Genomic DNA, 14,738 nt, shown 5'->3' with positions numbered 1-14,738 from the left:
ATTTGTAAGGGTGTATAGTTATATAATAGTAAATATAACAATAGTTCTTCATAGTCAGATTAACAGTAGTTTCAGTCAGAGAAATTAGGCATTTACTATATAAAGCCATTTTCTGGGTGTATAAAGGATGTTGTTTTAATAGCATTTCTCTAGTGTGGATGACCACATTCTTAAAGAGAAATGACAGAAGCATGACACACAGCTAAGCCTTTAATGAAACATGCTTAGATAGGGCCATTGTTAAACACAAACACTCCTCTCCATGCAGGTTAAAAACTGTCTTCATGTTCAGGAAACCAGTCAAAATGACTGAGAAACAAGTGAGACGACAGAGGAACACTTTTATGTCTGGTGAGTCAGAATGAAGGCTGGTGGGTGTTAAGCTCTAGTAAATACAGAACATGTATAGATTTCTTTGCCAGCTACAACTAGTAAGCTGTAACAGAACATAAGTTGTAGAACTAAACTTTTGAGAGTGCTGGTTGGTGGGTGCTTTTTCTTAGGATGATATTTGTACATGTCCTTTTATTATAATATATAATTATTATTATTGCACACTGTACTTTTAGTATAATAGCCCTTTTGAACTATAAAAATACATACAAAAACATGCTTCCTGTATTATAGATTGCCTCCACACAATTATGTTTATGATACTCAGTACAGTTCTCAAGAGCTTCATTTTGATATATTAAAGAAGCAGTTCACTTTTTATTTTTTTCGCCCCCCCCCGGTTAGCCGCTGTCAAGTATACTTACAGAAGATGATCGGTGTCCCGTTCCTGTCGGTCAGTTCCGTCCCGCGGTGCCGTTCACATCGGGCGCGCGCTCACTTCCGCCGGCGCTGTGACTCCTCTTCTCTCCCTTGTCATTTGAACGCCGGAAGTCACGCGCTTCCATAGAGAATGCATGGAAGCGAGTGACCTCCAGCGTATAATCACTGGGCAGAGAAGAGGACTCGCAGGAGCCGGCGGAAGTGAGCGCGCGCCCGATGTGAACGGCACCGCGGGACGGAACTGACCGACGGGAACGGGACACCGATCATCTTCTGTAAGTATACTTGACAGCGGCTACCCGGGGGGGGGGCGAAAAAAATAAAAAGTGAACTGCTTCTTTAATGCTAGGATTATGGAGAAAAAAAGTAAACAATAAAAACATAATAAAAATAGCCTTAAAATGTTGAAAAATGAATCATTCTACCTCTACCATTGTAATGCTCATTGAGTCTGGTAAATTTCTTGTGTTATTTGGTGATAGACACAAGAAAGCTGTTAGTTGAGCTGTTATTTGGTTGACATATAACTTCCCTGTCTCCACCATAAATAAGCGCAAGAGGAATAGCTGCAAGATGTTCCCAGAGTTTTTCTTGCAAAATTGTAGTATAGAAAAGGTTGAAATCCAACATGTCTAATTCCCTAACATCACACATAGGGGGACACTCAGACTACTTGCATATTAGTACAACTCATAACAAAAGTTTCTAGTCTGTGGTCAAGTTAAAGGGGTACTCTGGCGGGGGGGCCGGGGAGGAGGTGGCTGAGGGAAATGACGTCCACTTACCTCCCCGGTTCCAGCGGCGTTAAAAAGACGTTTGTTATTGCATCATTTTATGCTTGACTAAAATGCATTGGAGTCTACGGAATAACGGACGTCTTTTTCACTCTCTGTATTGAATAACGGACGTCTTTTGAGGCAGACGCATTCAATATGATGTGTGAAAAAGACGTCCGTTATTCCATAGACTTCAATGCATTTTAGTCAAGCATATTAAAATGATGCAATTACGGACGTCTTTTTAAACTAAAAAAAAGCGGACGTCTTTTTCCTTTTTAGGACGTTGTGTGAACATAGCCATAAAGTGTCACTGTCGTTATAACTTTCAAAATCTAAATCAACAGTCGATGTGATGTAAAGCAAGTTTGCAATTTACATTCATTATTTTTTTTTTTTATTATCATGGAGAATACTGAAGTTCCTGTTTTCTGACTCTTTTTTTCTCAAAAAACAGGAAACGGTCCGAAAACAGGAAGTTCTGTGTATCCCAGGCCATCCAGCGTTCACAATGAGAAGGCAGTCATGTGAATAATGGACACAATGGGGGACATTTATGAAAAGGCGTAAATGCCTTTTTTAGGCGCAGATGGGGCAAATCGGCGTAAAAATATTTGCAAATGGTATTTTTGTAAATGTTTTTTTCGCATCTGCCCCCACCTTTGCCAGTGGGGCGGAGAGGGGGCGTTACAAGGGTAGCAGCTGCACGCAGAGGGGGCACGTCCTCTGTATGCGCCGCATTTATCATTTTTCCCTTGAAAAAATGATACTGGAACCTACGCCAGCACTGAGCTAGCGTAAGTTTCAAAATTTTCCGTGCGATTGGGAGTTATGTAGAGGCAGTGCGTAGGTTCCTGCGCACTGGAGCTCCGGAGCTGCGGGGACATTTGTAGGAACGGCGTCAAAAAACGCTGAACTTCATAAATGTCCCCCATTGAGCTGTGACAGTACTGGCCGGAATTCCTGTGTTTAGTCTCTTTTTTTACAACCAGCGCAAGTCAGAAAACCTGCCTTTAGGAGACTGGATCTGGATTTCTGGTAATTTCAGCTTTGTTTTACAGTGAAACAACAAAAATAATGAATGTATATTACAAACTTGTTTTATTTCACATCTACTATTGATTTACATTTTGAAAGTTATAATGACAGTGACACTTTAAAGTAAGATTCATTTTTTTTATTTACACATTAAAGTTATGTTCCAACTTCAAGAAAAAACTGTCTTCTTGTAACATAAATTCTGCCAATATTACTTTGTGGGAACATATACTAGAAATGCCTATATCACCAGATATTCCAGGACCAATGTTAGTATAATCTCACCTCCTGCTTCTTTTCAATAGCTTTATTGTGTCCACCTCAGTAAATGTCAGATGAGATGCTAGGAAACTAAAATTGCAATCTCCTCTTCTGACAAGCAGGGAAGATGCTACCCCACTACATCAGGGATTCCTTCACTCAGGAAAGCAGAGAAAAGCAATATAAAGCATGAATGCCCACCTCATCGCTTGCAGTTTGCATTCTGAGCAATGGGCATAATGATACTTTGACAATTTTTTTTCTGTAGAGAAAATCATATGGCAATCTCATCCCAGACTTACAATGCAAGGTGACACTAGGGTATAGATAAGTGAGTATGTTTTTACACATTAAATCAACCTTTACAGTCTTATTCCAGGTTGCCTTCAGAATGCCCAGTATAGATGTACAGTATATGAGCCTAGTATCATGTAGTTTGTCTACCATACTCCCCTTTTCAGAAGAGCTTATTAAATTCCCAGGTACTAAACTGCAACTATTACTTCTGAACAAACTGGAATGTGGAAAACAAGTCCCAGCAAGACAGGTGATGTACCAGTAAAACTAAAAAGATGATTTAGGCAAATGGAAGGACAAATGTAGGCAGCAGATAATTGGCAGTAGTATTCTGTGTGCAACATCAATCCAGCAGAATGTAGAAATGATAGTTAGACAGATCATCACATGGCAAACACAGACTGGCAACTCCACAAAATACAAAAACTGGCTGGAGGAAGAGCTGCCATAGGATGAACTTGGGTCATCAGTGTCAAAGACTAGTTCCATAATTTACAGGTAAGGTCAAATTTTGCAAGATAGGAACAAAAAAGCAGAGACTATAAAGCCACCAAAAGGATGTGTTCACATAATGTTGCTTTGCTGCAGTTTTTTAAATCTCTCAAACCATTACGTTAAGGTCTTAGCACAAAGAAAAAGGGATAAAAGCGGTGGCGTTTCGAGGAGGCCACCCTCCTCTTCATTAGGCATCATTGCCTGATGAAGAGGAGGGTGGCCTCCTCGAAACGCGTAGCTGAATGTAAATAAAGAACTTCTTTCACCAGAACATGGAGTCAGTGTCCGGTAACATTGAGGAGACCCAATAATCCAGACATCAGACTCCTGGTCCAGACGGATTGTGCCAAGGAAGCCACCGCTTTTATCCCTTTTTCTTTGTGCTAATTCTGATGACGGAACTCCTGGCTAAGTTACCGGAAGGTGGCGGGCTGCAATCCCACTGCAATTTCAAGCTCTGAATAGTGTCGTGCCTAATTCAGTACCACACCAGGTGAGCGTGCATACTGTGTACTTGTGTTTGTGGCTCCCTCAGAGTTAAAGGACAACTCCGGCGAAATTTTTTTTTGGCTTATTTAACACACATTACAAAGTTATATAACTTTGTAATGTGGTTAAATACCCGGTCTGGCCCTCTTCCCCCACTTTCCGACCCCCGACCCCCCCACCCCGGAAGTTAAAGAATATATACATTACCTATTACGGTCGTCACAGTCCTCTTCTCTGGTGTCGGGTGATGTCAGAGCTGGGGGCGGTCCGGGTCTTCTTCCTCCTCGGCGTCTTCATTGAGAGTGAATGGGAGAGAAAAGGCTGCTGGTGCACATGCGCACCAGCAGCCTTTTCATTGGCTGGAGCGCATCACATGGCTTCCAGCTTGCTCAGCCCTGATTGGCTGAGCTTGCTGGAAGCCATGTGATGCGCTCCAGCCAATGAAAAGGCTGCCGGTGCGTGCGCAAGCGCACTGGCAGCCTTTTCTCTCTCATGGACCCGGAAGCAAGAGACATCGCTGGACGGCGGAGGCAGGTGACGGTGAGGCGGACGGCGGGCGAATGGAGTGGCGATCGTCACCGGAGGGATGGTGAGTATGGTGTCTGTGTGTGTCTGTGTTTTTTTTTTGGGGGGGGGGGGGTCCCGCCGGAGTTGTCCTTTAATTTTCCTGCACATGCAGCGCTTATTGCTTTTTTCTTTCATATATTTGTATGTTAAGGTCTTATGCACACAGCTGAGGTGTAGGGTGGCATATAGAGTCCTAAGAAGTTTTAGACATTTTAAGTACTAATGTATGGTGTTGCAGTAGGTTAAAGTGTACCTGTCATTTGGGAAAATGTTTGACATGTCATAAAGCCATGTCAATAGTTTTGATCTGCCTGGGTCTCAGTGTTCAGACCTGTACTGACCGGGAGAACGAGCAGGGAGAGAACTCCAAAAAAGAGTTGGGCTCCATAAAGCTCCACTAACACTGGTCTGCCGATTGGTATGGGTCTGAGCAATCAGACCCTGACCGATCAAAACTTTTGACATGTCTCTATGACATGTCAAAAGTTTTCCCAAATGACAGGTGCACTTTATCCTACTGCAATACCATACATTAGTACTTAAAATGTCTATAGCTTCTTAGGACTCTGAATGCCACCATACACCTCAGCTTTACACTTTAATCAAAACTTAGCAAATTTTTTTTTCTCTCCAAGACATACAGAATCTGACAGAATTAACCTGTGTAAGAAATGTCAAAGGTATACAGAGTTAGAAAGACATTAAAATCTTTAAAGAGGTGTTTAAATGTATAATGAACAGGAAAAATGAGTCCAGCTCCCGGCCAGGATTAAATGAGTTGAGCTTTATTAACACCCCAGCACCGTGCACACACTGCGGCAACCCCCCCAGAGAGAAGCCTACGCGTTTCGATTGCTGACCGCAATCTTAATCATGGCTACTGACCTCTTGGAGTGGTCAAGACTTATAGTCTCAGGCTTCCAGCGCCGACGGTGCGGAGGTCACGCCCCACTGCACACGTCAGCTGCGGGATACACCTGGGCTAATCAGTCAGACCCACACCCAGGTCAGATGGCTGTGTAATACTAATAACAACAAACGTGTAAAAACATACTACAGCGCAATATACAAACCCAGTACAATAATAGTAATAATAAGTTTGTAAGTGACAGACATGTGTCTCTTGCAATTAACTGGGGCTGCTGTGAGCAGAGTCAATGCTTACTATAACAACCTGAATGCAGCTTTGTCGGACATAAGATGATGAGATCAGTAATGGAGCAGCATTTCTCGCCGCAAATTCATACCATGCGGTATGCAGGTATCAAGGCAAAACATCCAGAATGCCTCCCTGTCCCTGAGTAATGTTTGTACATCACCACCTCTGCTGGGGGTGAACACTTTTTCAATAGCAAAGATCCGGAATGATTTGGTAGATCTCTGATGTGCCTCAATGAAGTGACGTGATGCCCCGGAAAGCGCCCTGCCTCCTGGATGTTCTATATCATGCAGATGTTCGCAGGCCCGTGTTTAAATGTATGTATTTAAAGGTATGTGGAAGTGAGTCAAGTGCTATTTAAAATAAAAAGAAACCTTACTCACCTGCCCTGATGCCCCACAGCTCCTGGTCCCCTTGTCTCACTACTGTATCCTGTGACGTGTTGTCCTTGTGGGAACTGCAGCCCAGCCAATCATTGGATGCAGCATTGTGTGGCCTCCGGCAGTGATTGGCTGAGTGGGTAGTACCTGCAGGGACAACACATAACAGGAACTATCAGTGAGCAACAGGGACCAAGAACTGTCAGGAGGGCTTGTTATGATTTTATTTTTTATTGTATATAGCACCTTGATTCACTTTCACTTTTTTTCTGGAGTCTGGAATACCCTTTGAACACTTTTGGAAGCCTTATTGTAACTCTGTATGCTCTTTAATACAAAGGTTTGTTATGGCTGGAGGAACAAACGTAAAAACTTCACAAACATTATGGTACCTGACATAATTTTTTGACTGATGGCTTAGAGTGGCCCACTACTGTGCTGGGACATAGTGAAGGACATCAGAGCCATGACACCTGTGCATAATCGAGCATGACAGCTGCAGTTCAGACTTTGTGAACTATGACATAAAGAGCATAATAAGAATATGTTAGAAATCAATACACTCAGATAAGAAACACTACAAGCACTTAAACCACTAGATACATAATAATTATCAGCTGTAAAATATAAAATCAATAGTATTTTGCTTTCTGCAACACTAGTGACGAGTAGGTGACATCTATACACTACCATGTACATTTAAAAACTCCTTATCGTCTGTCAATTAGGGTGAAGAACCCTCATAAAATAAGATGTTGATGTAAATCCAGCAGTCCTTTGGTTCACTCTCTGTATTACTCACTATTTTTTTGGATGTCTTCTACTTATTTGTATCCCTTGTAAAGTGCCTCTGCGTATGTCAGCCCTGTATAAATAATGGTTATGTGTATTACTGTTCCTATGATTAATATAATTTTACGCTGTGTGGTTTAATATACAGTGACATTGTAAACATTACACAAATTGTTTATGGTCAGGATATTTATTATGGATACTTGTCTAAGCAGTATATAATGCTTTCCATGCCTGTGCTGGCAGTTTGTGGAGGAGGTAAAGGACAACATATATATAGCTGTACAGATCTTGTAACATCAATATTTGCATTCATTACAGTGTTGCTAGACTGATTAATTAATCCCCTAATAAGCTCCCAATTCTTGACCTGTCAGAAGTAGAAAAGGAAGAAATATGTCTCTGAGCCGCTGTAAAGAAACTCCCCTGCAGGGAAACTACAAGCTCCCTGCATCCTCTGGCTCACCTCACTGCTGTAAATCATCTTCTTGGTGTTGCCCATTAGTACTGGTTGCTTAGTATCAATATATGCCATTAAGCAGTAATACAAATGATATGGCTGAACCTCTCATATCTGTCACCCATTCTCTACAATACCCTGTGCTTCCTCATAACCCTAAAGCTATATTATAACTGTACATTTTATTCAGAATTTTGTATACATTGTATATTTGTATTGTTTTTTTTTTATATTACACAGTTATGTTTATATTACAGTAATCCTCATTTCTGCTTCAGCTCTTTCATGATGTTGTAGACCCTGTTGAGCAAGTTGGGTGCAATCCTAGAGAGGCAGTGTATTTAAAAAAAAAAAAAAACTTCTTTCTTCTCCATTATTAATGTATTTTTTAAATTCACCCAGTGAGTACTTTGTATAGGGGATAGTGTATAGTGCCATTACATCTACTAAACCTCCCAGTCATGTAACAAATCATGTGATAGCTGGGTGCTCTTTGTATGTTGGAGCTACTGGGTTCAGATCAATTCTGCTTGTGACTAATCTTATAGTAGAGGGCTTCCTTCCTTAAAACTATGACTCCCAGGCCTAATCCTGATAAAAAAGCAAGCTGTAGTGTTTAAAATATTAGGTCCCCTGGGGCTTTTAGGACAAATTTAGTTTAAAAAAAAAAGTACCCCCCCCCCCAACCATTGGTACACAGTTTTGCCGTGAAATTATACATACACATTATGCCAATTTTTGTTCCTATCAGTTTTGCACAAAGGTTTGCAACCTCTTCCTACTTTATATCTGGCAAATTAACTCTTATTCACACAAAACTGTGCCTGTATTCCCCTCCTCTATATTAAATGAATAGCTGACTATAAGGATATTTTATGTCACAAGGATAGACTATTTCTTCTATTGAATTTAAAGCAAATGAAAACAAATGGTTCTTTCCCTTGATTTGGTTCCCATTGATGTCTCACCACCAAACTGTAAATCACAGCAGTTGTGACTGCATTGTTTCCCCCAGTCTACTGGAGCAGGGGCAGAGTCAGAAAAGGCACACAGTATATTATATTATATGCTATAGTTTTACAGTTATACAACGCCCTTTGAGCCTCATGGTTTTTCCAGAGTCAAATGAAACTTTAATAAACTTGCATTTACCATATGGCTGCATGCAGTGAACAAATACGACAGACAGAGTTACAGGTGTAAGCATGGTTATATAGTGACGACTTCTACATCTGCTCTATAGGCCACTATAGATCTACATGTCTTCTCCCTCTGTACTTAAACATATATAGCTGATGACCTACTACATGATGTATTCTTCTACCCACCTCCACTTTCAGCATCTGCGTCCAGGTTGTCATTGTCTCCATTCTATTCTTCCCTCCTTGCCTTTTCTTCCCCATACCCCTACTGTGCATGATGCATCCCTGGTAAACCACCCACATGGCCAAATCTTTGTGGCACTGCGCTCATTATACATAATTTTCTTACATTATGTAATTACCCATATGCACTGAACATCTCGACAACTTCTGTCTTTTGAACAAATAGGATGCTGCTTCATGTGGGATGATAGAAAATCATAAAACTCATTATATAGACCAGGAAAAAAATGAACATAAGAACAAGGGGACACAATCTGAGGTTAGTTGAGGTAAAGATCAGAAACAACACAAAAAATATTAATGTATTAGATACTTGGAACAAACTTTCAGCAGAGGTGGTTGAAAAATCTACAATAACTGAATGTAAACATGCCTGGGATAAACATATATCTATCCTAAGATAATAAGAAGGGAAATACTAAAATGGCAGACTAGATGGACCAGGTGGTCTTTTTCTGCCGACAATCTTCTATGTTTCTTCCATGTTTCTATATTGCCCTGTGTAATAGGCCCATTGACTGATGAACGAACAAACATTCATTGGCTGATCACATCTTTTAGCAAGTTAAAAAACCATCACTCTGATCAATGATGGAAGTAAAAGGCCACTCAAACAATACAGCGATCATACATTTAAATGGAAGTGATCTACGAGATTGGATTTAAGGGAATGGGTCAGATCCTCTAAAAGGGCCTTAACTTTCTAATAGGTGTAAGAAATTTGATAACAACTGAATGTATGTTGGTGCAATTCTTTGATATTTATGCTGATGTATAAATTGGTTGTCTTATGTCTTATGTATTTAGTAATGACAGTGGAAATCACAGGATTTTTGCAGTTATAATCATGAAACATGTCCAGGTATACATTCCCCATGTAGGAACAGCAACAAACAAAAACACAGCCTATCACATCATATAAAAAAAGACATATTTTCTCAGCTCACCCCAATGGCAAGATGCAGACCCACTACAGATATGAAAATCACTAAAAGCAGCCCCCCCAACTGCCCAAAAAAATATCCATAAAAATAATGAGGTTCTTGGTTACTGTACTATGGCCTCTCCATAGCATTTACTATGCTCTGGGCATGCAGGATCCATCTAATACTGGCATAAATAACCACCTGGGTGGGATGGGTGGAGTGCACGACCAAGTAGAGGCAGCCACTCCCCCATCTGGAACACAGAAAAAAAGACAAATTTGGTCAGCTCTTCTAGAACACCATTCACATTAGGCAGGAGCATGTTGCTATGGCTGAAATTGCAAATACACAAAAACACAGAGAAATACAACAGCTCACCACAATGGCTAGATACACTATTCAAATCAGTGTCTAACTATGTAATACATAGACAGGTTTGATTCAGCAGAGTAGGAGCTACTGTTACATAGTGGCATTGTGATCTGGGTCTAGGATAGGGACCCTCCTATATGATATCTAAATGGCCGAATATTGCAAATCTATGGGCTCATGGGCCCTGTAAATGACAAATAATAGTTATAATCTGTTAAATCACTAAAAGGAAGTGTTATTCCTAACACCCCTCCAATGCTAATAACAGTAATTCACCCAGGACTGGATCATGAAGTTGCTCTGTACTGCTTCCCATTTATTTCCTTTGGAATCTTGTTAATAATGCTAATTCTGAAGATGTAATTTATATTATCACTCTTGACCCAAACTCTGGATACATTTGGTCTCAGGAAAAATTATGGCCATGGTGTCAATTCTGTGTTCATAGGTCCTCTGTAATTTATCCAGCTTATCATTCTGTTTTCCATGTATACCATAAATTACAGTGAGCAATGATAAAGCAACACATAAAACTCAGCAAAAAGCTACCCACCACATGCTTCAAGGTCAGAATCAGAAGATATCCTGCATGTTAAGCCTTAGGATCTATTTCAATTAGCTTAATGTAGTTCTATTGCTGTCTGTGACCGTGAGGCTCAACAGAGAACATCAGGCAAAATACGTATGTGAATCCGAGCACAAATAGAACTTGCCATTATACCAAACTGTTTGACCAAGGCAAATAATTGCAATTCTTACAGTACACAGTTACCTAATGACAACCTGAAAAGTTACATTTAATGACAGTACGGTCATCCATAATAGTTCCTAGTATAGTTTTGTATGTTTATTTATTTTTAATTTTCTTTTAATAAATAATTGTCTTTGTGTTTATTAAATTTTCTTAACATGTTTCTTAGAAAGCGTCTCCATGTGGCTGCAAGTGATCTAGCAGCAGTAGGTGCCAGTTAGCGCTTGTTTGCCACTTCTTTTTTCCCTTTTTGTGTGACCTCTTGGCCTTACTTGTCACCTTGTCATCTAATTTTTGACCTTGTTCTTGTCATGCCCTTTGTTTCGTGTAAACGATCTAGTAACAACTGTTACATATCTGATTTACAGGTTTGTAACTAAACTACTGCCCAACAACCTGGTTCCCCATTGCCACATGGTTTCTAGTCTCATTATCTGTGAAGTTGATGACATGGCCAATATAACTAGTACCCCAGGTAAAGTTGTGATATATACAGTGAATTCATTTAAGTAAACCCAGAACTGACATAGGCTTGGATCATTAGAGTACCAACAACCTGAAATCTAGTCATACTAAATGGCTAATTCAGATGAGAGAGACAATGCATTGTATAATGTTCACTGAGTGACTATAGAGTGACTACCTCTATAAATAATGTTATATGGTACTTTTTCTTATCTAATGAAACCAAGGACTGTTTTTTATATATGCCTTACTCCCAGTGTCGGACTGGGGTACCTTGGCCCACCAGGGAAATTGATTCTTGGGGCCCACCCAACATATAAAGACATAATCAGCGCCAAACCTTTCACCTTAGTACAGCGACTTTGCATAGAGCTGTGTATGTGAGCAGCAATGCTAGTGCACTGCCAGTCACTTATACAGTTGTTACTGATTCATGCAGTTGTTATAAAACTGCACCATTTATGTAGAAACTTTAATGAAATTCCAACAATATTGCTGTAAAAACACATCAAAAATGTAATGTGTGAACACAGCCTCAGAAGATGAAGGAAAAAATGACCATCTAGTCTGCTCCTCTATTACCATCTCCAGCAGAGGAGACCCATGACGGTTTATTCTAGCCTCACCACAAGCTGTTGGGCTGGAATAAGACTTTAAAGGACCATCATGAAAAGCACATCAGTGGTCATTAAAGCGTTAAAGGGGTACTCTGGTAAAAAATATATATATATATTTTTTTTTAATCTGATGTCAGAAGTTACAGATTAGTAAATTACTTCTAATTAAAAATCTTCAGTCTTTCAGTACTTATCAGCTACTGTATGTCCTGCAGGAAGTGGTGTATTCTTATTAATCTGACACAGTGCTCTCTGCTGCCACCTCTGTCCATGTCAGGAACTGTCCAGAGCAGCAGCAAATCCCCATAGAAAACCTCTCCTGCTCTGGACAGTTCCTGACATGGAGAGAGGTGGCAGCAGAAAGCACTGTGTCAGACTCGAAACAATACACCACTTCCTGCAAGACATACAGCAGCTGATAAGTATGGGAAGACTGGAGATTTTTAATTAGAAGTAATAAATAAATTCGTATAACTTCCTCACACCAGTTAGTTTAAAAAAATATTTTTCACTGGAGTACCCCTTTAAGGTCAATACAAAATGTCAGACAGACGTGATTAAAAGTTTAATCTGTCTCAGGGGTGAGACACCCAACAATGGCCAGAATGTCACTCAATCCATCATAATGCAAGTGAGGGGCTGAGCACTCATTATAGGAGATGGGTTCCATTATAGTCTATGGGCCCGTCATGTGTAACATGACTGATGGAGTGATGATCTAGCCCCCAGATGAGGTCTCAGCACTGACACCCCGACTGATCGAAACATTTCACACGTCTGCATGATGTCAAAAGTTTTTATAATGACAGTCCAGGCTCTTGCACACATCCGTGTATGCCTCCATAAATGCACCGTCCATAACCGCACGCTGCCCAAGTCTATGCAGCCCGGCTGCAATCTGGGCCATTTAATAACATGTATTTCTTAGGGGCTCTGCTGATTACAGGAAACAAACTTTATATAATATAGTGGAGACAGTGACCTGTAATCAGCCGGACTGCGCACAAGGTCTGGGAGTGATGCTTCACCTGGCTGTTACTATCAGAGAGACCCCCACCAAGCTAAACCTCTCATATGTCAAAAGTTCATTCAAATAACAGTTAACACTTTCAAGACTGCAAATATTCACAATCAATGGCTGCAGCAGGTCATTGCAGTGATTGGCTGAGCGGGTTGTCAGCGAGTCAGGACCAGTAGAAGCAGCAGGAGTGCACCAGTGGAAAGAAGGCGGTAAGCATGGTGTCACACAGCTAGGTTCACACAGTAGTTTGGTCATTTTTTTTGTAACCAAAACCGGGAGTGGATTTGAAACACAGAAAGGCTCTGTTCACACGCTGTTGAAATTTAAAATAACACCAATTATTTGCCATTAAATGGCGGCCATCCACTAAATTTCTACAGTGTGGGAACATAGCCTTTCTGTGTTTTCAATCTACTCCTGGTTTTGGTTGCAAAATACTGAGCAAAAATACTGTGTGTAAACCTAGATTTAGGCTGGGTTCACACCACATATAACACCGGCTGTTTTGTGACGCAGCTGGGTCACAGAGCAGCCGGTGTTACTGGAGATCATCTCGGATAGTACTGCAGTACTGGCCGGATGATCTTCATTTCTGCTGAATTCGGATGCAGGTGCACCCGCATCCGAATTCACCACTGCACACAACGGAGCGTGTGGCCGGAGCCGCACACTCCATTGTGTGAACTGCCATTTCTGTACGGCCGCAGAAAAATGACATGTCAGTTTGGGCGATGATCAGCTGATTCAGGATTCTTACATTAAAGATGATAGGTGTCGTATTAGACGTAGGAGTAAGATTTAAATCAATGGATGAGGCGTTTCTAAGGGAATCCTCAATAGATCTGATGATCTCATCTGATGAAACCCGTCATCCATTGATTAAAGTCTTACTGTGATATCAACTACAACACCTATCATCTTTGATGTGAGAATCCTGAATCAGCTGATCAGAGCCTAAGCCTCACGGATCTCCTGCACAACTGGGACCTCCAAAGTGTGAACTTCTCATCACATACATACAGTATACATATATACACAAATAGACATACTGCAGCCATACACACTGTATACATATATACACAAATAGACATACTGCAGACATACACACTGTATACATATATACACAAATAGACATACTGCAGACATACACACTTTATACATATATACACAAATAGACATACTGCAGACATACACACTGTATACATATATACACAAATAGACATACTGCAGACATACACACTGTATACATATATACACAAATAGACATACTGCAGACATACACACTGTATACATATATACACAAATAGACATACTGCAGACATACACACTGTATACATATATACACAAATAGACATACTGCAGACATACATACTGTATACATATATACACAAATAGACATACTGCAGACATACACACTGTATACATATATACACAAATAGACATACTGCAGACATACAAACAGTATACATATATACACAAATAGACGTACTGCAGACACACACACTGTATACATATTATATACACAAATAGACATACTGCAGACATACACACTGTATACATATATACACAAATAGACATACTGCAGACATACATACAGTATACATATATACACAAATAGACATACTGCAGACATACACACGGTATACATATATACACAGACATACTGCAGACATACACACGGTATACATATATACACAAATAGACATACTGCAG

The sequence above is a fragment of the Dendropsophus ebraccatus genome, chromosome 2, assembly GCF_027789765.1.
Source record: "Dendropsophus ebraccatus isolate aDenEbr1 chromosome 2, aDenEbr1.pat, whole genome shotgun sequence".
NCBI classification, from domain to species: domain Eukaryota; kingdom Metazoa; phylum Chordata; class Amphibia; order Anura; family Hylidae; genus Dendropsophus; species Dendropsophus ebraccatus.
Note: the sequence above shows the minus strand (reverse complement) of the source record.